The 26,828-nt window shown below is 37.0% G+C and overlaps 3 long non-coding RNA genes across 9 annotated transcripts in view; 2 read left to right on the top strand and 1 right to left on the bottom strand.

The window, feature by feature from the left end:
- Positions 1–11,162, top strand: part of LOC105489339 (uncharacterized) — a 273,282-nt gene extending 262,120 nt beyond the window's left edge. For 4 of the 7 annotated variants that reach the window (XR_011616761.1, XR_011616764.1, XR_011616765.1 and 1 more), the window contains exons 4-7: positions 4,901–4,974; positions 5,115–5,165; positions 6,971–7,205; positions 8,563–11,162. This is a non-coding gene — a long non-coding RNA (uncharacterized lncRNA). The remainder of the gene's footprint in view (positions 1–4,900; positions 4,975–5,114; positions 5,166–6,970; positions 7,206–8,562) is intronic. The other 3 variants (XR_011616762.1, XR_011616766.1, XR_011616763.1) reach the window with 3 other exon arrangements.
- Positions 11,163–14,650: 3,488 nt separating this feature from the next.
- LOC139359968 (uncharacterized) overlaps positions 14,651–26,828 on the bottom strand; it is a 43,952-nt gene continuing 31,774 nt past the window's right edge. Inside the window, exons 2-3 of the long non-coding RNA XR_011616769.1 lie at positions 19,960–20,090; positions 14,651–14,775 (exon numbers count right to left, since the gene is read on the bottom strand). This is a non-coding gene — a long non-coding RNA (uncharacterized lncRNA). The remainder of the gene's footprint in view (positions 14,776–19,959; positions 20,091–26,828) is intronic.
- On the top strand, positions 16,694–20,178 carry LOC105489338 (uncharacterized). Its single transcript, XR_011616768.1, has 3 exons — positions 16,694–17,728; positions 19,254–19,509; positions 20,058–20,178. It is a non-coding gene; the product is annotated as an uncharacterized lncRNA (long non-coding RNA).

The following is a 26,828-nucleotide window of genomic DNA, read 5'->3' on the forward strand; positions in this document are numbered from 1 at the left end:
CATCATTTATATCATATAAATAATTGTTATAAACCAGCAAATACTCTTAATGTTATTGCTTTTAAATTTATTTTTCATTTTATTTATTTATGTATTTTCTTTTGTTTTCTTTTTATTTTATTTTTTGAGATGGAGTTTTGCCCTTGTTGCCCAGGCTAGAATGCAGTGGCACGATCTCGACTCACCACAACTCTGCCTCCCGGGTTCAAGTGATTCTCCTGCCTCAGCCCATTGAGGAGCTGCAATTACAGGCATGCACCACCATGCCCAGCTAATTTTACATTTTTTAGTAGAGACGGGGTTTCTCCATGTTGGTCAGGTTGGTCTCAAACTCCCGACCTCAGGTGATCTGCCTGCCTCAATCTCCCAAAGTGCTAGGATTACAGGTGTGGAAAAAAAAAAGTTTTAATTAAAAAAATAAAGGAGAAATTACACATTCACAAACCCATATACACATCTATACACGTATTTTCAGTTCTCCCCATACATGATAGTTGTGTTCTATAATGTCACTGCAAACAATCAGTTAGTGAATACTGAACTGTCGCTTCTAGGGAAAATTATGATTATGTTTCTTTGACACTCTGGTCCCGACAAACTTTAGTCAACCAATCAATATTTAATCTTGTTTATGTGTGTTTCTGTTTAAACACACCTTATTTAATATACTGTATATTGTCGGTTCATTAACATTGAACTTATAGCCAATGACACTATAACTCATACATGAATGAAGCTGATGTAATATACGTATTTTCTCTGTAAGGCATACTACAGCCTTCTTATACTTAGGAATGCTAGACAGTACTTCATCACTATGCTTGAGGGCCATTGTCGGCAACAAAATCACCAAAAAAGGACAAAAATATGGTACTCAATAGACCATAAAAAAGATACTTGTTTACGGTAGTACAGTGAAATAAAGCAGAGCATTGCCTTGGCCTGAACTCCAGCAAAGAGTGTGTACATTGAGTGACTTTGACTTTTTACTGCTCTGTGTATGCCTCTGAATGACTGCAAAAGCCCTGAGTATTGATTCTGGAGTTGTAAATAAATTTCAGTGAGTACGTGAATACACAAATACAGAATCCATAAAACCTTAGGGTTCATACACACACATAATATTTTCTATTTAAACACATCCTTTTCAATGGTGATCTTCATTACTTTCTGTGTATCTGAGATACTATCTAGCGTTATTATTTCCTTTCATCCTGTATCTTCCTTCATCTAATACCTTTACGCACTTTTACTTGTATCATTATGAAACTCCTATTATATGCATGTTGACACACAAAATGGTGTCCTATAGGTCTCTGAGTGTTTATTTGTCTTTAATCTTTTTTCCTCTGTTCTTCAGATTGGACTCTTTCCAATGATCTATCTTCAAGGGAAAGTATTTTGTTCTATCATCCCAAGTTTGCTGTTGAGGCTCCCTTGTGATTTTTTAACTTCAATTGTATTTTTCAACTCTAGAGCTTCTATTTATTTCTTTTTTATAGTTTCTACTTTTCTGTTGAGAGTTCACATTTATTGATTTCATATTTACTTTTTATATTTTATTTAACATTTAATCATAGTTTCTTTTAATTTGTACATGGTTGTACTAATAAATGTTTGCCTGATTTTCAGCACATCTCAGATATTTTTTTTGAAAGCTAAACATTTTACTTAATACACAATACTCAATATTTATCTTTATTTTCCTGAGATTTGTGGGGTTTTTTCCCCCTCTTCTTTTTTTCCTCTGTGGAATCCATCTCCCTTGCTCCGTTGACTATGTGGCTACTGAGGACTCAATGTTTTTCAATCTTTATTTTTTTTACCTTAGCTTCCTAGTGACTGCTTCTATATATCATAATTTATAGCTCAACCAATGATTTTGGCACACACTGTGCTCAAACACTTCTAACTGTAAGGATTACCCCCTTTACTTACCAATCTGTGTGGAGGGCATAGAGTAGATTCAAGGTTCAATCATTTTTCAAGTCTCCCTTGGCTTTTATTTTTCACCTGGCCCTCGCCTGTCAAGCACATTAGCTTGTGATGTACAAAGAGCCTAATTGGCCCTTCCATGGCTCTCTCATGTCCAGAATCTTCCACATTCTATTTTTGGGTAGTGTATCATTTACCCCAACAGATACTACAATCTCGGGCTAGCAAAGTGGTGGGTTTTCCCTGCTTGTTTTCAACAGTTAACAATACCACAAAGTTTATTGCCTTGCTCCAAATCGAGTCAGCTCCCTTTGCCTGAAAAGCTGCTGCTTTTCTGGCTGAACTTATGCTGGTAAAACTTTTTTCACTTACTGATTTGTGGAGAAGGGGGAAACAATTTCAGGCAGAAAGGCAAGAGACTACTGCTCTTCTTACTCAAATCTCTACCATGTATAATTTTTTAAGAAGAAAGATGATCAATTTGTTGTCTGTTTTTAGTCAATTTACAGAACTCTGAAATTGTTGCATTTGACAATTGTTTGTTTTTGTTCTTCTTTGTGTAAAGAAAATTAACCTACCACTTTATCCCTTGATAGCCAGAAGTCTCTCCCTCAATCATCACACAACATAAATTTTACATACATGGAAAACAAGGTTAGAGAAATAAGTAATTTAATGGACCTTGGTTGGAATTTTACTTCTCCTAATTCCCTGTGCTATGTTCATTTCACCAAAGCTTGCTGCCATCTCAAAATGATGTATTATCCTGTTTTCCCTCTCAACTTACTAGAAAGGCTGATTTATTTTATGTTTTCCAGTGGCCACAAATTTACATTTCTAAAAAGTAAGAAATATACCATAGCATACCATACTAGTACCTTAAAATAAAAAATACTTTTTTTAGAGTAACTGGGTGATTTTTCTTTAAAAATAAACATATAAAAACAGCACATGAAGCATTTTGTTGTCTAATTCAATATTTTGCTTTTGATTGGCTGCTTCTCCAAAAGAATATTGGTTTCTCAATGTCATTTTTTCTAGTTTCTCAGCTGCAGACTTCAAATATTGCATTAGGTGCTGACTATATAGTAATAATCTGCTTGATAGCATCTGTGGTTCACACTGGAATTGTATCCAGAATCAGACATTATTTCTTTACCTGATTTAAGCAAAAATAAGCCTAGCTAGGTTTCATGCATTGTGTATCAGTATAAATAAATAATATGCCTTCTCAATAAACCTCTTCTTATCAGGTAGCCAGATAAACAGAAAAAGGTGCCATGACTCCAGCTGATATGTCAATCTCCTTATTTATACATGGAGAGGAAATAAAGTGTACTCCTTTCAACAGTCAATGTCAAATTTGATCATTTCTGACTCCAGCTAAGCACTGAATATCAGATAATTTCTCTAACTGAATGTTTATATTAGAAGAGGTTACCTGAACAGATAAATGTTATAAATAGTAAAAATGTATATATTGTCTTTGGATGGGGAAAATATAGGACTCATTTTTATTTCAAACTAAGAACATTTCGAATCTTTCGGGATGTTTGGGTATTATAATTTTCATTACAATCATTGTGTTCTATATTCATGGTGAGTTACAAATGACGAGCTCTTTGCATCTCCTTTTGTGAGAAAATGAGGTCTATTTCCCCATCCCTTGACTGTGGGCTGGCCCTGTGACAAGCAGAAGGTAGCATGAGTGATACTGTGTGACTGACAAGCATTGGCCACAAAAGGTCTTCCAGTTTATAATTTCCCCCTCCGTTAATGCTATCTGTCATTGTGTGAACAAGTCCAGGCTGGGTTCCATGAAGATGATACACCAAGTAGAAAAACAGGCCTCTTAGGGGAGACATTCCATCAGTCTCAGCCATTTCAGATGTCAATGTTAGGACCCAACTATCAGTGACACCCTCCAGAAGCAGCTACACCTCCTTTAGACCCTAACTGACCACAGTGAGCCTGGACCACTCTGCAGGGAGCAAGAAATAGATCCTCTTGAGCCCAGACCAAGTTGTCAACTAAGAACTGTGGGCAACAAAATGGTGGTGGTTTTGGGTCAGGTTTTGGAATCATTTATCCCATTAGAAATGGATAACTAATATGATTTGTTTCATAGAATAAATTCAAACATGCTTTTCAAATGCTTTGAGCATTCAAACAAATACATACACACACACACACACACACACACACTCCTACAACAACCACCACAAGGAACAACAACTTAAAAATTAACCATGATTCATGCTTATAATGTGTAGTCAACATCTCTTAGTTCAGATTCAAAACTTAGAAATTTAGGTGTCAGAAATAATAGAGTAACAAGTAACAACCTTCTAAAAAATGACTGGGATGCACTTAAATTCTCTTTAAAATGAGTCAAATACCTCCTAAGCAGATATGTTAAAGGGGATAACTTTGTATAATAAAAAGGCCTTAGGCCTTGAAGTAAAATAAACTCAGCTGAGACACCAGCGTTGCCAATCACTGGCTTTGGGAGCTTGCTTCTACTAGGTCTGCTACTTAATATCCCTATCTCCTTATTTGTCAAAATGAAGATAAATGTACCTACTTCAGAGGGTTAGTGTAAGACATAAAGATGTGATATACAGAATATACCTAACATTGTATCACATGCTAATATATATCACTTTCCTTCCCTGACCCTGATATTTACCCTTAGGGCTGAGAAAATATTGGAAGCTCTCTCTACATAACCCATTACAAGTATACACTTCAAAGAGCTAAGGAAAGAAAGCGAATATTTATACAAAATGTGTAAATGAATATAAAATATAATGTAAAGATACATACATGGAAATAAATTAAAAACATAAAGTATGTAATCCCATAAAATGTACAAATGAATATTGATGATAGCTCACAACTTTTTAGCAATACTTGTAAATAATGAATATATTAGACTAATAAAAGTGTTTACTCTTAAAAACAGCTCAGGAACAGCAGATGGCATGGCTGTAATTTGGATCCTAATCCAAGGCCTACTCAAATCACAGCAGGAACCAGGTAAACTAATCAAGATTTTCCCTAAAACACACAAGGGGAATGGAGAATAGGAAAATCCCACAGCACACTAACAAATTCCATAGCAGCGGACATACCTGTCTGCGCTTCTAATTTGTGTTCTTATCTTTGCCACATTCTAGGTATCTCTTGGGCATTTGTCTAAGGAAAAAGCAGTACCCCCTGTGTTGAAGGTGAGTTCTTCAGTGTAATGAGACTGCTTTGAAAACCAGACACCCAGGAAGAATGGGGAATACGTGTCTGAACAACGCCAAGATGCCTCCTAGACGCCATGCTCTGTATTTCTAGGCAGTTGTGTCAATCAATTGTTCTTGAACATTTTTCACTAATATGAAAATCCAGACACTTATATCTTTTATAGAATTAAGGAAACACGAAGGTCTGGATTTTTTATATAAATCTATATTTACACAAGGGGACTCAAATTACATAGAAATGTTCAGCATACAGTTTTACAGAGGATCAAAATGGTAGAGGTCTTCCAGTGTTATATTTTTATAATATTTTAATAAACATCATTTATTAATCTGCAAAAAAAGTGCAGTCAAAAATCCATTGAATAAACTTTATATAAAAACTGCATTATAGAAATGAGATTTTTACAAATATTTAACAGCCCTTCTTACTTCAACACTAAACTCTGAAGATTATTCTTAGCTTTTAAAACGTTTTCACATATACTCTAGACATATAGCCAGACGTTTATGCTAATTTATGCATATTGTAGAAATGCAAAAAATACTAATTAGCATGAAAATTGCCATGAATAGAAACGGGAAATATATTTTATAATGGGAATTTAGATGTATCACAAGTTGATAAATGTGTTACCTATTTAAACATCCAATTTGAGCACAGAAAGGCTTGCATATATATTGCACAATTTACATCATTAAAACAATTTATCTCCCCAAAATATTGGTCTGTACTTTATAAATTATCATCTACAAAGAAAGTATATATTCTTGCCTGCTGAATTATCAATATATTCACAGTAAATTCTTTATAAATAGTCAGATAGTCAGTTATTTCATCTTAATCATTGATATTCCTTTTTACTATTCTTGCTGCCTTTAAAAACACAAAGAAGATTAAGTACAACTTCCTGCATTCCTCTCATGGGAATATTATGTTTTAGAATCTGTTCACTGGTTAGGAATCTAGATAATAGCATTTGAAGCACAGTCAAAAAAAGTTTATAGCTGTTTATTTGTAGCTCTAATAAAACATCTGCCTGCTCTTTTAAAATTAGTAATTTCCTACTTAATGTACAGTTCATACAATATTTTAGACACATTGAAACTTAAAAATAAATACCAATGCAGCACCACTGTTTTAAGATGCTTGATAAGTATGTTGGAGATTTTTAATTTAAATGCATGTCAGTTTATGCCTCCAGGCCACGTAAAGAAAAGATACTGAATTTCTGATAGTTGAAGAGTGGAAGAAAGAAAATATCCAACGTTTCTTTGCCCACGTTGGATGTGGTTTCTATTATTGTTTCTCTAACTCTCTCAGATATTCCCACTAAATCTTAATTTTCTTTCTTTGCCAATGAAACCCCGCCTTTGTAAATTTCAAAATAACTGGGAGAAAAATTTGGAATGTTCTCAAGACAAAGAAATAATAAATGTTTGAGGGGGATGGATACTCCAACTACCCTATTTGATCCCTACACAATTTTTTTTTTTTTTTTTTTTTTTTTTTTTTGAGATGGAGTCTAACTCTGTCGCCCAGGCTGGAGTGCAGTGGTGCCATCTTGGATCTTGGCTCACTGCAACCTCTGCCTCCCAGATTCAAGCGTTTCTCCTGCCTCAGCCTCCAAGGAGCTGGGACTACAGGCATGTGCAACCAGATCATTACACATTTTAGGAATGCAACAAAATACTCTATGTACCCCAAAAGGACATTACATATAGAGTAAAAATTATTTAAACAGCAAAATCGATGTGACTGATTCAATTTCTTTATCTCCTAGGCATGATGATCTCCAAAGTGTGCAGGTGATTTATACGGTTCAGAGAAAAACTCTTAGGGTGACCCACTGGGATACAGGGAGGAAATATTAAGCCTCTACTCATTTCATCTGAAGCGTAAGGTACCAGGAAGCTTCACTACTACATGAAGCACAGTTTGACTGGGCCACATCCACTTGGTTCATGTGTCAACTGGGTTCAGACCTTTCCTGGTGCAGAATGTTCCAAGGGAAGCATGTGAGTGCCCATGGCAAGGAGCTGTTCACTGGCTCTGTTGCTGCACTTGTCTGTTTCCTTAAAGTTTACAGTTTAGGTGCATCCGTGTAAGAGGATTTAAAAGATTGTGCAATTTAATTTCAGTCAAATCGATCCCTACAAAGCAATTACTAGTTATAGAAAATTCCTGAAAAGGAATTATAAAAGGTAAGACTAAAAGAATACTGAAAAGAAACCATAAAAGGTAAGACTAAAAGATTCCTGGAAAGAAACCATAAAAGGTAAGGCTAAAAGTGGAAGCCCAGGCAGGGCTGATAGATCCTCCACCAGGAGGGACGAGGGCAGCTCACAGACCAGAATCTGCTCCCACCAGTATGGTATCCATTCCAAAATTTGAGCACTGTTTGGATTGGTTATTAGAGATGTTATGACACAAAAGGGACAGAACTTGATCCACTACAGTTAATGAGAAACTTCATCAGCTCCACATTAAACTAAGTGGCAATCTGGTCTTCATCAGATCTGCTACAGAATCAACCAAACACTGTCACTAATAGAAACATGGATTTATGCCCAAGATTATAAACAATAATAGGGCCCTAAGTGTATATTATGCTGTGAGTTATTATTATGATTGTAGGAATCATCACATTTATCACACAGAGCCTGTGCTGTGATTATTAAAAATAAGCACATAGAGCATGAAGACAGATATCTATGATTTTTTTTTGGCAATGCTTACAAAATTTTGTTAAATCTTTATGTTAAATGTCTACAAGTGTCATTTATGGTTCACTAACATTATCGTCCTATATGCGTATCACTTGTAAATATTCTTAAATTTATAATCAAAAGGAACATATGATTTTTATTTTTTATTTTTTATTTTTTTGAGACGGAGTCTTGCTCTGTCACCAGGCTGGAGTGCAGTGATGCAATCTCAGCTCACTGCAATCTCTGCCTCCTGGGTTCAAGCAATTCCCCTGCCTCAGCCTCCCAAGTAGCTGGGACTACAGGCACGTGCCACCACGTCCAGCTAATTTTTTATATTTTAGTAAAGACGGGGTTTGACCATGTTGTCCAAGATGGTCTCGACCTCCTGAACTTGTGATCCACCTGCCTCGGCCTCCTGAAGTGCTGGGATTACAGGCCTGAGACCCCATGCTCGGCCAGAACATACAATTCTTTTAAAATGTTTGGAACACTGTTCTATACCACTGATGATGAAATAACTTTGATGTAAACAAGGTGACCTTGTTAAGAGTAAAGATTCCTGGCCTACCCTGGGAGAATTCTGGTACAAATCATGAGACGATCCCACCCTGAGGAATGTTTTTATTGAACAAACTCCTAATTTGTCCCTTTCTTTCTCTCCTAGTTACAGCACGTTTGTTTTCAAGAAGAATTAAAAAGAAAAATGCATCTAGTGGTGCATTATTCCAATGTCTGTTGCCATTTTTCTACTGGAAGTCATAGAAGTAAGGAAGGGGTACGATAAAGAATGGCATGCTGGCAGAGACCTAACCAGGGTGATTGGAATGGAAGAAACACAAACAATTTGGCTTCCCCAAATGCTGCTCTCTGCAGGAACTTATCACCATTACAGGAGCAGGTGGCTCTTTCCAATGCTCCCATCACTCTGTAGAATTTGGTTGGGAATCTCATGAGTAGATAACAATCATTTTCAAATGGTAGAAAGCCAGCACACACAGGAGCATGTACAATAGTTCAGAGTCATATTGGGTTCTGGCTACTTTCCTTTGGAAGATTGCTTTTTCCCGTGTGTATTAGAAAATACTTAAATACGGGGGTTGTTTTTATTTTTTTAAAGATAATGTTTAGTTTTAAAAGGTTAATTGATGGCCATTACGGGAACATCGAAGAGTTCTGCTCCGTTTTATGCCACCTGTCTCTGCCGAAATGGCAATGGCCTTGGACAATTATGTGAAATCAAAGAGTTTCATTTTGAAATTGAAAAATAATTTATAGATTTAAAAAATAGACTTATGGCATTTAGCCCAACTAGGAAACTAAATTTAGAATCAATTGCACAGCGCTTTGAAACAATGCAGGATGATAAAACATAAGCTATTATGATACAAAAAGGCGAATGTTTGTGCAACTCAGCTTTATTGTGTAATTATCTTCTGGTAGCAGACTTCCCAGAAAAAGCTACATGAGCTGGGCAAGTCACTGGGCCTTGGTTTGCTTATTTTTATGTTGATAATAATAAAACACTCAACCCACAAAATTGTTGTAAAGATAAAAATGAAGTCATGTTTATGAAAGGATTCTGATGTATGTTTAAAGCCCTACAGAAATATTACTTTTACATATACATAAAATGAGAAGATTGAAATTTTTTACATTTTAAAAATAATTTTGAATGCCATAGATCTGTTATAGCTCTATTACAGAAACCATTGAACTTAAAATTAAGAGACTTGCATATTAGTAACCAACATACATTTTGCTAACTATGGAACTCTATATAATTAACATCCTTAGAGTTCTCATTTATGAATATTTCCTTCCTAAGTTACAAATATATAACTGGCAGTAAACCTTATTATACATTATTCAAATTTCTTGAAGTTCTCCAATGCTCCTGATTTTTGAAATTATTCTTTAAAAAAAACATTGGGGAAACTCTCAGGACATTAGCGTGGGTGAAGGCTTCTTGAGCAATACCCTACAGGCACAAGCAACCAAAGCAAAAAGGACAAATGGGATGACATCAAGTTAAACGGTTTCTGCCCAGCAAATGAAAAAATCTACAAAGTGAAGAGACAACCCACAGAATAGATGAAAATATGTGCAAGCTATCCATCTGACAAGGGATTAATAACCAGAATATATAAGAAGCTCAAACAGCTCTATGGGAAAAAATTGAATATGATTTAAAAATGAGCAAAAATCTGAATAGACACTTCTCAAAAGAAGACATACAAACGGCCAACAGGTGTAGGAAAAGGTGCTCAATGTCATTGATCATCAGAGAAATATAAATCAAAACTACAATGAGATATCATCTCACCCCAGTTAAAATGGCTTTTATCCAAAAGTCGGGCAATAACAAATGCTGAAGAGGATGTGGAGAAATGGAGAAAAGGAAACCCTGGTACACTTTTGTTGGGAATGTAAATTATTACAACCACTATGGAGAACAGTTTGGAGGTTTCTCAAGGAGAACAAAAATAGAGCTAGCATATGATCCAGCGATCCCTCTCCTAGGTATATACTCAAAAGAAAGAAAATCAGTATGTTGAAGAGATGTCTACACTCCCACATTTATTGCAGCACTATTCACAATAGCCAGATTTAGAAGAAACCTAAATGTCCATCAACAGACGAATGGATAAAGAAAATGTAGCACTTATATAAACCATGGATTACTATTCAGCCATAAAAATAAATGAGATCCTATCATTTGCAACAACACAGATGGAACTGGAGGTCATTATGTTAAGTGAAACAAGCCAGGCACAGAGAGACAAACGTCGCATGTTCTCACTTATTTATAAGATCTAAAAATCAAAACAATTAAACTCTTGGAGACAGAAAGTAGAGGGATGGTTACCAGAGTCTGGGAAGGGTTGTCAGAAAGGTGGAGGTGGTAGTAATGGGTACCAAAAAAATAGACAAATAAGACCTAATATTTGCTAACACAACAGGTGCTAGTAAAAAATAATTTTATTATTTTTTATATTTCATTAAAATAATTTAATTATTTTAAATGTATGAAATTATTTTTATAGTAAAAAATAATCTCATTATACATTTTAAAATAATTAAGACTATAATTGGATTGTTTTTAGCACAAAGGATAAATGCTTGAGGTGATGGATACCCCATTTACCCTGTTGTGACTATTATGCATTGCATGACTGTATCAAAATATCTCATGTACCCTATAAATATATACAGCTTCTATGGACCCAAAATTTTTTTAAAAATAAAACTCATGTAACCCATAAATATGTACACCTACTATGTACCTACAAACATTAGAAATAAGCAAATCAAATAATTATTTAAATATTACTACATTGCTTCCATAATTGCATTAAGAAGCCTTATCCCAAGAACATGAATAGATTAATGTATAATGAAAACATGTGATCTTTGATCAAGAATAGTATTTTAACGAATGGTGATTATTTGCTCAGAACAAAGGGTTCTTAAATTTATTCGTGCCCAGTTATGAAGATAAGGCTTTAAGGACACTGTGTCATGGCAAAATTTACAACATTTTTTGGCTGAACATATTTTGGATCTACCAACATTCTATCATACATTTTATATCTAAGTAACATCTAAACCTAAGTCATCATAATTCCTGTGTGCATTTTTCTGTGTTCACCCATTCTGCATCAGAAATCGCATGCATATTGCTCTCAGTGTTACCCCGAAATATGTTCTATAAAGATCAACACTGACGTTCCACAGTAACAGTGACACACAACATGTGCACAGCACAGACACATGGGATACAGTAATCAGAATCTTTGTCAACTCCACTGCTGAAGTACTTTTGTCTCTAGTTACTAAAGGAAGAAAGAGAATCATAGACAAGTTTATCGTGAGACTGAAAAGGAAGCCAGTACTAAGGAGTATTAGAATTTAAAATGTGACTCATGCTTTTTACATTGCTTTCTCTTCCACACACACACACAAAAGTTATTTTGTAATCAGAATCCACCTTTTGTTTGAATTTGTGCATTCTTAGCCAAGTCCATCTATTTCATATATATATTTAACTAATGCATTCATACCAGAGCTTTGTGTCTTTTTTTGGTAATAGAATTTGTCTAGTAAAATATTTGGCTCTTGTTTAGAATATTTTATTTATAGTAAAGAAAAGCCTTGTGAAGGATTGTAGTACCATGAAATTCAAAAACTGCATTAGCATTAGTTCAAAGAGAGAACTGCTATTTCAGAAGCCAATATTCCATGATGTTAAAATTAGTTTGTAGCATTTGGAGAAGAAACAAACATGTTACAAAACATTCTTGTATCAAAAATAATGCATATTACAGTCAGCTCACTATACACAAGGTGGTGGAGACAGAAGTTAGGATTTTGGCACCAAAAGGAGCCCCACAGGATTAAAGGGAAAATAAATCTTTAATTAAAATGTCATTAGGGTTAATACTTTCTCTATGTGGACCAATAACTAGAGAATGAAGAAACTCACCAAAAAAAAAAAAAAAAAAAAAAAAAATTAGTTGGACCTAATGGGCCATCCAAGAGGCGGCTGTGGAGCCCCTCTGCACAGATCACATATCCTGTCTCTTAATCTCCAACACCCATCTGCAGCTGGATATAATGGTTCACAGTGTAAGATGAAAGTATATTAGTTGTCTGATGATTTACGATGACTTCCATTAATTAATTTAAAATAAATTGAAAACACCAAACAGGTAAATTGATACACTAAAGTAGATCATTGTTTCTGGGTCCGAAAGTTAACATTTCTTTCCCTTCTCCAAATTACTCTGTGTTTATTTTCTCTAAACCCAGAACACCACTGCTCTGAATCTTTATTTTAGTTCTTCTGCCATGAAAACTGAAATATGACGCCCATTGCTTCCTCCTGCTGTTTCCCAATTGCTCTAAGCCAGGTGTTTCAACCGGCCTTCAGGAAGCTGGCTTCCTGGTACACTTTTTCCCCATAAATCTGCCCAGATGATGTTCTTTCTCCATGCACCTTTCTGTCCCAGCCACCCACACCTCAACACATCAGCTCAAAAACACACCATAAACCACCCCAACGCTTCTCTTGTGTCATATTTGGAGCAGGTGTGTGCCGTTCACCTCTCTCAGCCACTGACATTACAGCCTCCATTTAGTACCATACCCAGACCCCACTCTGACACGCTGTCATTTCACATCTTTTTTCACCCAAAGATCTCCAAACCAGCTGTACTATTTAAATCATAACACACTTTAAAGCTGAACAATATTCACAGTTTTTATCCTGTTTCCTTCATTGTTTCTACTGCACTTTTTCTCCAACAGCCACTTCTTTCTTCCCTATGATCAAATCAGTCAGGCACTTGGATGACATTCCTACAACTTTTATCACCTTTTCCTACCCAGGATGTGAATCACAGCAAAAAGTCCCTGGACATCATCCCAATACTTAAATTACTAATGCCTTCAAAGCTTTGTCTTTTTCTCCTTAAGACATTTTCAAAAGCAGATAAAAATCCTCTTTCTGAATGACTCTACCCACTGAATTGTTTCTGATGATGGTGTTGTTTTACCTTCAGGTGCTTAAATACGTGGGACAAATGATTACAGGTGTTACCATGCTATTATTGTGCCTATTTTATACCGAGTAAGGCATGCATTTACCCAGAGTCCCAGAGGCAACTACAAAGAAATGATAAAAATCCAAGCTCCTTGCCTCCCAGCTCTCTGACAGCCTTGTAGGATGCGCTCTATTTGTTTCCACAAAAGGCACACACCTTATTTCATAAATAACTATAAAAGTCAAAATGTTGGTGCTAGTAGTGGGAGTAGTGGGCAGATATAGGTTTCTGTTGTCCTTTTTCTAAAATTACCATATTTGAGGACTTTATTTAAATAATTTCTGGGCCTCAGTATATTTTTCTGCAAGATAAGCAAGTCAGCTCAGATAGTCTCAAGAGACCTTTCTGCAAACAGCCTATCCATATATAGCTGGTTCCTTATATGTGTAGTCAAAATCTCAAGCTAGATCAGGACATTAGCAGCACAGATGGCCAGGGTTAGCCACGTCATGTCTTACCATGAAGCAGAGCGAAATCTTGGTTCATACGGATGCAGATCTCCACTGTGTGGCCGCAGTGTCTTGCTTGACAAATGCAAATGTGGTTCCAAATCACAGGACACATTTCCTGCAGATAACTGGTCTTCAACCCGGACTTCATCTTGGGTCATCGGGGGAGCTTTTACAGAATCCTGATACGTGGAATCTCATCCCAGTTCAATTCAGTAAGAATTTCTTAGGTGTATTTTTACGAGGTTCACAGGTAACTTTTGTGGAGCCAGGGTTGGGAACCAGTGTCACATACTTTACATGTGTTCTGGAGGGAGGCCCACCCCAGTCTCCTCTGCTGCTATGGACCAGCTCGAAGTAAAGCAAGTAAGTCTCCATCACCTCCTGCCCATAGGCCAGTCCCTCACTCGGAGCCCACAGTGGATGTCGGCAGTCCTTGCTCTTTCATGTGGAGCTGTGGAAACTAAGATCCTCTTAAATGTCTTCCAAAAGCTCCCGGGCATGTGGAGGGTAATGTCCCATCTTCTTCCCAGGCACAGTGTTCCATGGCTCCTTTTCATCTTCCTCTTTTGGACTATACCAGTATTCCAGCATTCCAGACCTTTTAGAAGTCTCTAACCAGAAGCAGCTGCCAATTTATGGAAATACAAATGTCCCCATACTCCAGGAGACACATGCTCTTCTAGACATTTATGCCAAGGCAGACCTGTTAGCTCAGCAGCCTTCTCATAGGGCAAAAAGATGCCAGCTTCCCATTTTGGCAAGTGAACTCATTCTCTGGGGTAATTCTCCTGGTGTGGTTCAAAATATTCTTTCTTCTTCCCCCTAAAGTTAGGAGAGGAAAATGAGTTCCTAAGCAAGCTTCTTTGTATCTATTTATTTTTAATTGACAAATTATATATATATACAAATATATGTATTATATATTATCTAATTCTATTAAATACATATTTATTATACAGCATGTTGTTTTGAAACATGTATACACTGTGAAATAGCTAAATTGAGCTAATTAACATATGTGTTACCTCATATGTATCATTTTTGTGGGGAGATGTAAAATCTATTATCTCGGCAATTTTTAAGAATGCAACACATTCTAATTAGCTATAGTCACCATGTCATGCAAGAGATCTCTTGAACTTAGTCCTCCTAACTGCAATTTTGTGCCCTTTGACCAACATCTCCTCACCCCTGGGGTCCCCAGCCCCTGGTCATCTCCTTTCTACTCCCAACTCCAATGAGTTCAGTGTTCAAGGAGTCCTAAGACTCACTCAGCTCTCTCTCCTTCCCTCAAATTCTCTGCCCATAAGGATGTGTTTGTAGTGCCTGTGGCTGCCTCTGAATGAGCTTTAAGGAGTAGCTGGCCCCACTTTTTTAGCTCTCTTAAGGATATAGGAATACTAAATGCCTTTTATTGCTCCAGTTTTGATTCAGATGCTAATTCTGAGGAAAGAGGGACACCGCCCTCAACATCCTGTTAAACATAAAGATCTTTTACAAAACTGATGCTTTTCACTATAACATCGATTTTAATCGAGTTGCTGTAAAATCTTGCCTAAGACCCACCCACCTTTGTGTTATTTTACACTATTGGAATCTAGAAAAGGAAGAGAATTTAGATGATAGTTAATGCCCTTATTTTAGGGGCATAAACTATCATCTACTTCATGATACTTGATGAGATTCAAAATGGAGAAATAATTTGCCAAAATTATATAGTAGCAGAAATGGGAGCAGTACACAAATATGCATCTCCCAACGCAAGGTTCAGCACACTCCCCATAATGCAGAATAAAGTGGTCTTGAGCCCAAACATATCAGGAAAACTTTCTTGTAATCAGAGAAAATAATGTTTTATCAGATTCTAAATAATGTATTAGACTCTGCTGGGTGTGTCTTCAGGTTCTCTTAGGAAACGGTTACTTCTTATTTTGGAAAAAAGTATCATGGGTTAATGTCAAAAACAGACACAAGTAATTGTAACTCATATGGCAGTGTTTACAACATCTGTCTGTTTTGATATGGAAAAAAGAAGAAACAAAATTTCCTCTCTGAGTAATTTTTTTCATATATGTATAGAAGATTTGCCTATGTTCAAATATGTGTTTTGGTATTTTCTTTAGATAAATCCATGAAAAATTCAGTTTAATAACTTATAATCAAGTAACATTAAACTCTACTTTTTGTCACTTAGTCTTATATAATTTGTACACTTAGAGCTAATCACTATTAAAACTTATTATTTTAAACAAGAAATCTATCATGGTTTTGTAAGTCATACATCAACCTGTTTTCACCACAAGGTGTTGCAAAATAATTGACTACGTTAGCAAAAATGTAAATCTGATAATAGCACTTCTTTTCAGGTAGAAATACAGCAACTATATTGATTGCTTGTGTTTACATCACACGATGCTAAATTCAATACTTAGCACTCAAAGCAGGAGCATAAGATGAGAGCAAAGGGGAATATGTGGGCCAAGTTTCTTTCTCTTCCATGAAAGTCTCCCTTTTAAATAATTGACAGGATGTAACCTGTGGAACCAGATGGTCTTCCATTTCACAGAATTCTGTTGATCTTCCAAGCATTAGCAAGCAGGTGACAAAGCTGAGTATGATTTAAATCTTCAGATCGAAGATGAAAAGAATGTCATCAGAAATATGGTGTGCAAAACATATGTGACATAAGTTTTAAAAAATAGACACCTGATGAGCACTCATGCACGTAGAATTATGTAAATATAAAAATAACTTTAAATATCCTCAGTTTAGTTTAAATAGTCATTGCAACAGTTGTTTTTTAAAATATCCCAATAGATGGGAAATGCAGAACCCCCTCTTCTTGGCAAAAGCTGATTTTGCAACAATTCTTTAAGGATAGAGTCTGGGGTTTTAATTGTCTGTGTATCAGTTGGACATCTATCACTGTGAGGTCAGCAAAGGGCTTCTGGTTCTTTTAACACATTGGCTTAATTTGGAAGGCAGTTCACATACGTTTTCTCTAAGGGGTACTACGGGTTTAGCCTAGAGAGCCTACGTCTACTCACATTTACCAATGGAATTATGTTACAGTGGGGAAGTATGATATTTAGTACTTTATTACAGTTAATATATTGAGAATAATATTTTTAATCATGGAAGTATTCTAAAGCATATTCATTCATCAAATCATGATTAAGCAACTTCCATGTCGGGCACTGTTTGATGATGATGGCATGTGAACATGAATAAAATGTGGCCAACTGCCCTCAAGCAGCTTAGAATTTAGTGGTAAAAACAGAAACAGAGCGAGTGGTATCACTGCCATGGTGGTCCAAGGATCATAGAGCTCAGAAATGAGAACTGTTCATATGAATTAGGGAGCATGTGTCTGCACATACAGAAGTTCCTCTTTGTCTGTAGGGGGATACGTTCCAAGACCCCCCAGGGGATGCCTGAAACCACAGATAATATATCCTATATATACTGTGTTTTTCCTGTACCTACGGTCAAGTTTAATTTATTAAAGTAGACAAAGTAAGAGATTAACAATAACAATAAAATAGAACAATTATAGCAAGATGTTGTAAAAAGAAAAATGTTATGTGAATGTGGTCTTCTCTCTCTCTATTTCTTGTTGCACTGTACTCACTTATTTTTGGACCACGATTGACTGTAACTGAAACCACGGAAAGCTAAACGGCAGAAAAGCGGAGACTATCCCCAATAATTTCATCAGTTAAAGGACGGAAGTATGGGTTGGCACCCCAAGAAAAGGAGATGGATTCAAGTGGAGGTATTTGGGGTTTGAGTAGCTTTGGCATTGTTCTAACAGAAAGTAAATTAAAAGAGAGAAACTGTAGCACAAGAGGAAGGGCAGTGAGTACTGAATTCATTTCCCAGAAGAGAAAGGGGGGGTGGAGGTCAAGGGGAACGCCTGAGGATTCAAAGACTCACGCAGCCACAGGTAGGTGTGGGGACGGAGAGCAGAGCAGTTGCCCGAGTTTACGCCACGGGCAAAGGAGGAAGGCAGAGGTGGGAACACTGTCCTAGGAAGGGAAACAGATCCGGAGTGGGAGACAAGCAGAAAAGATGAAGGTGCAAAACAGTGACTTTAAGGAGCGGGTGAGAAAGGTCCCTGTGATGTAATGTTAGGTGAGCAGCCCTGAGAGCTGACCTCAACTTGGAGAGTGAAGGAGAGAAAGTGACTGCCCATGTAAAAGCCTCAGTGACGTCCCTTACAGCCTATCCAATGGACTTGTTCATTCCTTTCTTACTTGTCAGTAGCACTCAGCATTTTCGACTACTCCTGCTCTCTTGAAACACTTCTTTCTTCCGTGAAACCACACTCTCTTACCTGATTGCTCGCTACTCAGTCTGTCACTCCGCTGTCCAATCTCTGAAATGTTAATGCTCCTTAAAGCTCACCACTGAATGCTTTCCAAATCCACTCTTGTCCTGTGAGCTTTCATCCACTCCGGTAGCTTCCCGTCCGACCCAAACACAGGTGATGCCCACGTAGGCAGCTCCTTGTGAACTCGGGCCCCAGTTATCCAACCAGCTACTTGATATCTCCCTTCGTGAATGTCTCACAGGAGTCTCAGATAAAGCACATGCCCTTTCAGGTGTTTTTCTTAGTATCTGATTCTCCATCAATCGTCTGTATCTCATTAAATTTTAATTCCATCAAACCTGTTGCTCCTGGTGAAAACCTTGTAATTACCATTGGTTTGTTTTAATCCTTTTCTTCCTATATCCAAAGTAGGTGATTATCAACTAAAATTCCAAAATGCATTATTACCCCTCCTTTTTTTTTCTATTTCTACAGTTGTCACCCTATTCCACTCGGAATTCTATGGAAGCTGTAATTTCCCGCAAGAGCTTTCTGAATTTCCCTCCAGACTTTCCTCATTTGAATTGAATTATACTTCTCCTCCACTGGGGAAAACAGCCTTAACGTATAAGACCCCAAATCCTTAACTTGCCCTGCAACATCCTGCAAGACCCCAGCACCACTGTCTCGGGATCTTCTCACAAAAGCAGCCATGTCGTTCTCTATTCTTTGGCCACGTCGGTCTTTTAAGTTCTTCAAAGGTGCCATATCATTTGTCTCTTCAGAGCCTTGCACTTTTGATCCTTCTGTTGGGGACGCTTTTCCCTCGACCTCCCTGGCTCCCTCCTATGTATACTGCAGTTCTCAGCTCACCTTCTCTTCCTAATGTGTATCTTTCATAATATAAATTACATAAATGAAATATTTCCTCTATGTTTGCTCTTACTGTCTCTCATTTGCGTTATTTTATGTTTGTTTCCCCAACTAGATTGTCAGGAATGCATCTGTTCTGCCCACCATGGAAGCTCCAGTCCTGACACACAATTCCTGGCATGTGGTGGGTGCCGAGGAATATTTTAAAGAGGAAGAAAAGAAGGTAGAGAGAGAAGAGGAGGGAAAAGCAGAGATGGGAAGAAAAATATCAGTAAATATTTTAGGGAAGATACTAAGCTTGGCTTCAATCAACTATGCAAAGCAAAACAAAACAAACAACAACAACAAACAAAACCAGAGCCTATTCCAAGGTGAGGGTCTAGGAAACCCTATATGAATCAAAGCTACAGAGAGGTTAACATAAGCAAAAGGAAAAATAAAAAATAAGGGGCTGCACAAAGACAAGAAGTAATTTCCCACATAAATTAGAGGTCTTTCATTACTCATTAGACCTGATTATTCCATGGTCTTTCAGAATACCAGGGGAACATAGTGACACAGCAACCACAAATGAGAGTGTCAGGCTAATAGTAACATGCATTATTGTATTTCCTCTGGTTTATAGGAAGCTAGAAAATATGATTTTGTTATGGTTCACTGGGGAGATATTACTAAGTCATCACCAGTTGGCATGGTGTGATTATAGAGACAGAACATGTCTGTTCATGACGAGTGAAGTGTGTGGCCCAGGAAAACATTAGAATTTATTGGATTAGGACATTTCAGATGCTTTGAGTCGTATGAACCAGGGCTTAACCCACCTCCAGACTGATAGTTACATCCAACAATCCATAATAAACCCAGATACCATCACCTCTTGGGATGAGGCTCCAGGTTTACCAGTCTTCTGATCTGACAGGTCGTTAGAGATGGAATTCGAAAAACTTCTGGTCTAAAGACAGAAGGAAGGAAGAAAAACCAAGTGCATGTGAGTAAGGCTAATTAAAAGATTTAAACATGTTGAATTTTTCTTTCACCATGAAAACAATTAAAAAGCAAAATTGGACACAGTGCAGATAAAAAGATTTAACTGTACTTAGCTTAACATCTACATTTCTCAAAAGATAAAATGTGAGATTCCTCACTTGATCCTTCTGTTTTTTCCATCACGTGGACTGTGTCCTCTGACGTGATTTCACTCCTTATTGACTTGCCCAGGGGAGCACTTCCACCCAGACTAACAGCTGTGGAGAAGGGGCTGTCACTCTCCACCTCTAACGCCATCACAGCATTTAGCTATCAGTACAGACACATCTACATTTTCTCCCATTTAAAGAGAGTCTGAAAATCAGGTAACAGCTGACATTTCAGGAAGATGTGCTCTCCAAAATAAAAATCTGATTCTCTCAGACTCACATTATTAGATCAGATTGGTGAGGGCCATTTCTGTTATCATGACTGAGGGAAATACTGAGGTGGAATTTGGCAATATTTCATGAAATTTCTTCCCAGAACAGGAATTTTTGGAAATGGAAGCTCCTGTTATTTTAAATAGGAAATATCTTCCCGTCCAAAAAATAAAACAGAAAAATGGAGATTTTGACTTTTGACATTTGGAATCAAGCTTATCTCCACATTTATACTTCTTACCACACCACAGTTTGTACCCACTGGCATGTCACTGCCCACAGTTCTATGCGTTTTTACCTTTAGAAAACATTTTAAAATCCCAATCTTGCAATCTTGGACTGCACAACACGGGACTTCTTAGGTCAGATGATGTAGTAGTCTGTTCTCAAGCTGCTAATAAAGACCTACCCAAGACTGGGTAATTCATAAAGGAAAGAGGTTTCATTGACTCACAGTTCAGCATGGCTGGGGAGGCCTTAGGAAACTTACAATCCTTGTGCAAGGGAAAACAAACATATCCCTCTTCACATGGTGGCAGCAAGGAGAAGTGCAGAACAAAAGGAGGAAAAGCCTCTTATAAAACCATCAGATCTCATGAGAACTCACTATCATGAGAACAGGATGGGGGAACCTCACCCGTGATTCAATTATCTCCACCTGATCCCTCCCAGGGCATGTGGGGATTATGGGAACTACAATTGAAGATGAGATTTGGGTGGGGACACAGCCAAACCATACCAGATGATGCACAAACCTTTATTTGATTAAGGGGCTTGTATTAGTCAGGGTCTAATCAGGAAAATGCAATTAATTCTTCCTATTTCAATGAAGACAACATAACATAGAAAAGGGAATCGGATGCATAAAGACGATACAGTGCACAGACGAACAAAACGAGATTGCTCCCTCTCTGAAGGCCACAGAGAGAAGGGAAGAGTCAGGCAGTGCTGCGGGACCCCCAGACAGAAGGGAGAACCAGGACAGGTCTCTCCAGGCGGGAGGTGGGGCTACAGAGGACATTCGGACCAGGGTCGTATTGCCACCAGACACAGAGGGACAGGGAAAATCATCCTCTCACCCTCCAATGCTCTCACTGGAAGAAATCAGCCAGAACCAGCCCAGAAAGAGCAGGAAGGAGTCATTTCCTGATCTGCACAATACAGAGTGGGCATATTTCATTGACAAAAGGCACATTGACCAAATATGTACAGCACCTCCATACTGGTCACAATGTGGTTTTGAAATACATATACACAAAATGTTAGAAATCATTATATTTGTAGCTACAATGCAAAATTTTAATAAATACTTCTCAAAAATCAGCATAGCAACTAGAATAAGAGAAGGAAAAACATAAAGGCTTGAGTAACCTACTGTGTTTTAATAAATATAGTCACAGAACTATACATACTAAACTGAATATCCCAAGTTGTCAATTATTCATGATCTATGTAAGCAAATTAAACACATATTAAGCCATGAAAGAATTACTAAATTCCAAACAGTAGGAATCAAATCAATCATATTCATAGGTTATGATCTCCATGGAGAGTATAAAGAGAAGTTTGAAAACATCTTTTGAACTAATTCTTGAATATTTTAAAAGTGAAAATTATAGTCTAGTCAGGGTTAAATAAAAATGATAGAATTTGGCTGGGTGCTGTGGCTCATGCCTGTAATCCCAGCACTTTGAGATGCCAAGGCAGGCGGATTATCTGAGGTCAGGAGTTCAAGGCCAGCCTGGCCAACATTGCGAAACCCCGTCTCTACTAAAAAATACAAAGATCAGCTGGGCATGGTGGTGGGTGCCTATAATCTCAGCTACTTGGGAGGCTGAGGCAGGGAGAATTGCTTGAACCTGAGAGGTAAAGGTTGGAGTGAGCCAAGATAGAACCACTGCACTCCAGCCTGGGTGACAGAGCAAGACTCTGTCTCAAAAAAAAAATATTTACAACCTCAAGTACTAACATTTATAACATCAAATTCCTGTAATAGAAAACAGGAAATACTGAAAATAAAATTACTAGTTATTCATTCCTCGATTTATTTCATAAAAAGGCACAAAAATAATCAATTATGAAAGTAAGATAGAGTCAAAGAAAATTTCAGTATAAAGTAATCAAATTTTAAAAAACAGCAGTATTGATCAAAAACTCATCTTTGAAACAACAATAAACACTCATTAATTCTGATTAGAGAAAGTGAGAGAATGTACGAATAAATATAATAATGAAACAAAACCAGAACTAAAGATGCAAGAAACTTTCTCAAAGGAATAAAAAAGTTTTTATTACAAAATAAAAAAAAATCAAATCAGTGGTTCCTTAGGAGAGTGTATATTACAACAATTGCCTTATATTTATATTTCTTACAAATTGAAAACTTAATTTTCAGTTTTTACAAATCTCCCTTGAAAACGTGATAAATGCAACTTTTTTCCCCTAGTAAATTCTACCAAATCTTTAAGGAATAAATATTTCCTATATTATTTAAATTACTCTAAAACACATTGTCTTAGTTCACTAGGGCTGTCATAGTAAAATACTGTAGACTGTGAGTTATACAATGGAAATTTACTTCTTAGTTGTATAAGCTGGGAAGTCTGAGATCAAAGTTCTAGCTGATGTGGTTTCTGATGAGAGCTGTCTTTCTGACTTGTAGATGGCTACCTATTTGTCCTCACGTGACCTTTTCTCAATGGTCAGCTACAGAGAGAGACAGAAAGAATGCTGTCTGGTCTCTCTTCTTTTAATACTGCCAATCTGCTGGGATCACAGACCCACCCTTATGACCTGATTAAACCTAATTACTTCCAAATACAGGCATACTGGGGATTAGGGCTTCAACAGGTAAATGTGTGGAGCAGGGTGACAGGACAAATACTCAGGTTATGCATACTTAAAAAGAAGAGCAAATTTTTTCAACTCATTCTATAAAAAATCTAACTTAGAAACATACATGCAAAAATTATTCAATTAAATATTAGCAAATTAACTCCTGTATTACAATAAAAGATTAATGCAAGTAGGATTTATCTCAGGAATAAAAGAATTGTTCAATATTAAGAAATGTGCAACTGTAGACTGTGATAAACTGATGCTTTATATTTCCCCAAAATAGAAGCTTCTTAATCCTTATACAGTAACAGATATGTGTTTGTAGATAAATGAGAGAAATAAAGGCTTTTCTTGACTGCTGAATATCACATGCCTTTGAGTCTGCACAGTTGTTTAAGGTGAGTGTCTTCGGTACTTGCTTTACTGTAAGGTTTTTGTACTTTCAGTAGAGACATTTCATTTCTGCTGACATTATTTGTGGGTAAATGCTTTCATCTGTTATCAGCACTTGGCGGCTATTGTTCCTCTTAAATGCTTAAATTGCACTTATTATGTATAGGTGATGAATTTAGTAGCTTGGCATATTAGCTTTAAGCAAGAAGCTGTAATTTCTAATAAAAGAAGTCAAAGGCCAACTAATTGCAGAATAAATAACCTAGCAACAACTCAATTTATATGGAATTTAATTGAGATTTCAGAATTAAAATGGAATGTAATATTATATAGAAAGTGTCACTTTCAAGGAGATCGGAATTTTCTCTATAAACAAAATATATTTTTCTATTAAAGATCAAGAATATTTATTTATTCTTTATATCTGCAGGCGTCCTCAATCTAGGCATTAGCCAGCTTCAGCCTGGATTACCTCAGGATCCTCCATACTTCAAAACTACCAGTCACTCATATTTTATATCCATGCTAAATGCTGCCTGCTTATTTTTTCTTTTGAGTATGTCATTCATTTTAAACCAATACACTTTTCCATGGCAAATCTTATCTAAATCTACTTAGCACTTTTTCTTCACACAAACATTATTTTTCCAAAAATTGAATAATAACTTTAGTCTACAAAAATATTTTAGTTTTTCTTCATTTTTCTCCTTTCCATCCAAAATAAAACGATTTTGGAAAACTAGAGATATCAAATGGAGAAACAATGTGTCAGTTATTTGTGTAAGTCACAAAAGAATTGTGTATTTTGTTTAAAAAAGCTCAAAAGAAAATCAACTTAAAGTTAAGCTAACCTGTGAACCAATGACGGAAAGAGGCTTGGTAAAATTATTATCTCAATCATAGTGTACAATGAGGCGAGAGCCATTTAGAAACCTCATGTTAGAGGAACCTATTAAATATAAATGGGATTCAACAGATTCATCCACACAACAGATCCTTATTAAGAGCTATGTTTTTGACACACTGTTCTAGGAACATCAGGCAGAACACTGAACAAGACAGACATAAATTTTGTTCTTGTGAAGAGGACAGTATGTAGGGAAGAACAACATTTCACAAATTATTACAGGTAAATGGAGTATTTAAATAAAATTGTCATTGTTGGTATGGGCAGCATATTATAGGCAGACCTAATATTGTTGAAGAGTTCAAAGCATCTCAGCTTTGCAACCTAGCCTGTAGGATTTGGGGTGAATCATTTATATTTCCTGATGTTTATTTTCGTATCTATAGTTGAGACAAATATCTTACAGTGTTCTGATGACACTTAAATGACATTACAGTGTCAAATCACCTAACAGTACCTGATATATGGTAATATGAATAGCTAAAATTTGCTCAGTGAGCACTCTATCCCTAGCAAAATTTATGTATCCAATATCAAGTTCTCAAAACAACCTATGAGTTTAGGTTATGCTATTCTTTTGTCCCTCCCTCACCATTTATGAAGCAGTAAACTGAGACAGAGAGAGTTAAGTGGTTTTCCCAAATTCTCAGATTTAGTAGGTGGAAGGTCAAGGGTAGGCAGTCTGATTCCAAATCTAAGTTCAGAATCCTAATCTGTGTTGCAGTAGCCCCAACTTTACCCAGGGAGCAGGAGAAGCTCGGCCCCACTCAAGGTCAACATGAAGTCCTCAGCAGGAACCCAGGTGCCTGGCATCAAAACAGCACAATAATTTCATTGTTGTCCTAAAAAGATGCTGATATTGTATTGAACTTTAGAGTGTCTGATCCCTTAATGACTGTAAGTTGAGACAATCAGTTTATGAGTTTATCTGTCCTATTATTATTATTATTATTATTATTTTTTTTTTGGAGGTGACTACTTCCTTGTTGATTGTTGTTATTGTAGTTCTAACTGTGAAAACAAGCATCTGTTTATGTTGTTGACATCTTTTAGTTCTGGGAGTGACGCTGGAGACATTGTTGAAATAACACAAAGGTAAATAGTTCAGACCGAGGTGTTGTTTGTACCATCTGGAGAGGGTTACCCCGCCAGTCCTTCACTTGTGAACAAGGGAAGAAAACCTGGCAACCTCCCTGCTTAGGAACATATGTTTTGGCCAGAGGATGTGAAAAGTTTAATGAGCAGAGAGAGAGCTTCTATGTGGGCATCCTCTTACGGCGGAAGTGTTTGGACCCACAGATTTTTGGACCAGGTTCTGAACACAGAGCAAAGGAACCAGGGGCACTCGCTGCAGTGACGGAAAGGGTCTCTCTCTGTGCTGTCGAATACGGCAGCCACTCATGAGATGTGGCTGTTGCACACCTGAAATATGGCCATAGTGATTAAGGAACTAATGTTTACAATTTTATTTAGTTATATTACTTTAAATAGAACATGTGGCAAATGCTATCATACTAGACAGCACAGGTCTAGACAGCAGTTTCCATAATTTCAAACTTTTACGTGCTGGGGGATAAGAAAAAGGGATCGGGGAAAGATTCCCCAGCCCTGAGAACTGGCCCGGTATCCGGCTTGTTGGGTGATAGCAAGGCCGGAAGTTCTTAAGCGTGCTCAGTTCATCACTTCCTTCCTGTTTGAGTTTTTTGTTTGTTTGTTTTTTGTTTATTTTTGGTTTTTGTTTGTTTGTTTTTCATAGTGCTCCAAAAGCTGAAAGAAGCACGTAAGCACTCCATGTGCTAAGTAGTAAGGTCCAAACAATGTGATGGCTTTAACGGAATTCTCAGCAGACATTGCTGATCTTCCCCCCAAAATTTAAATTATGCCAAGGTGCTCTCGTGAATGTACTTTGGAGTCCAGAGATGCCTCTACACACTGTTTCAGAACCATGAAGCCAGGCCATGGGTTTTCCTACTGAACACGAACAATTCCCCAGAATGTCAGCCTCAGACAGGTCACTCCATGACGGTTGGAACAAAAATAAAACATGGATACCAAGCTCCCACTAAGTGATCAAACATTTCTCCTTCCTGACCAATGTGAGCACCACCACTGATGACACCTCAAGACCCACTTCAGTGCTCCT

This window comes from Macaca nemestrina, chromosome 19, assembly GCF_043159975.1.
Source record: "Macaca nemestrina isolate mMacNem1 chromosome 19, mMacNem.hap1, whole genome shotgun sequence".
In the NCBI taxonomy this organism is placed as follows: domain Eukaryota; kingdom Metazoa; phylum Chordata; class Mammalia; order Primates; family Cercopithecidae; genus Macaca; species Macaca nemestrina.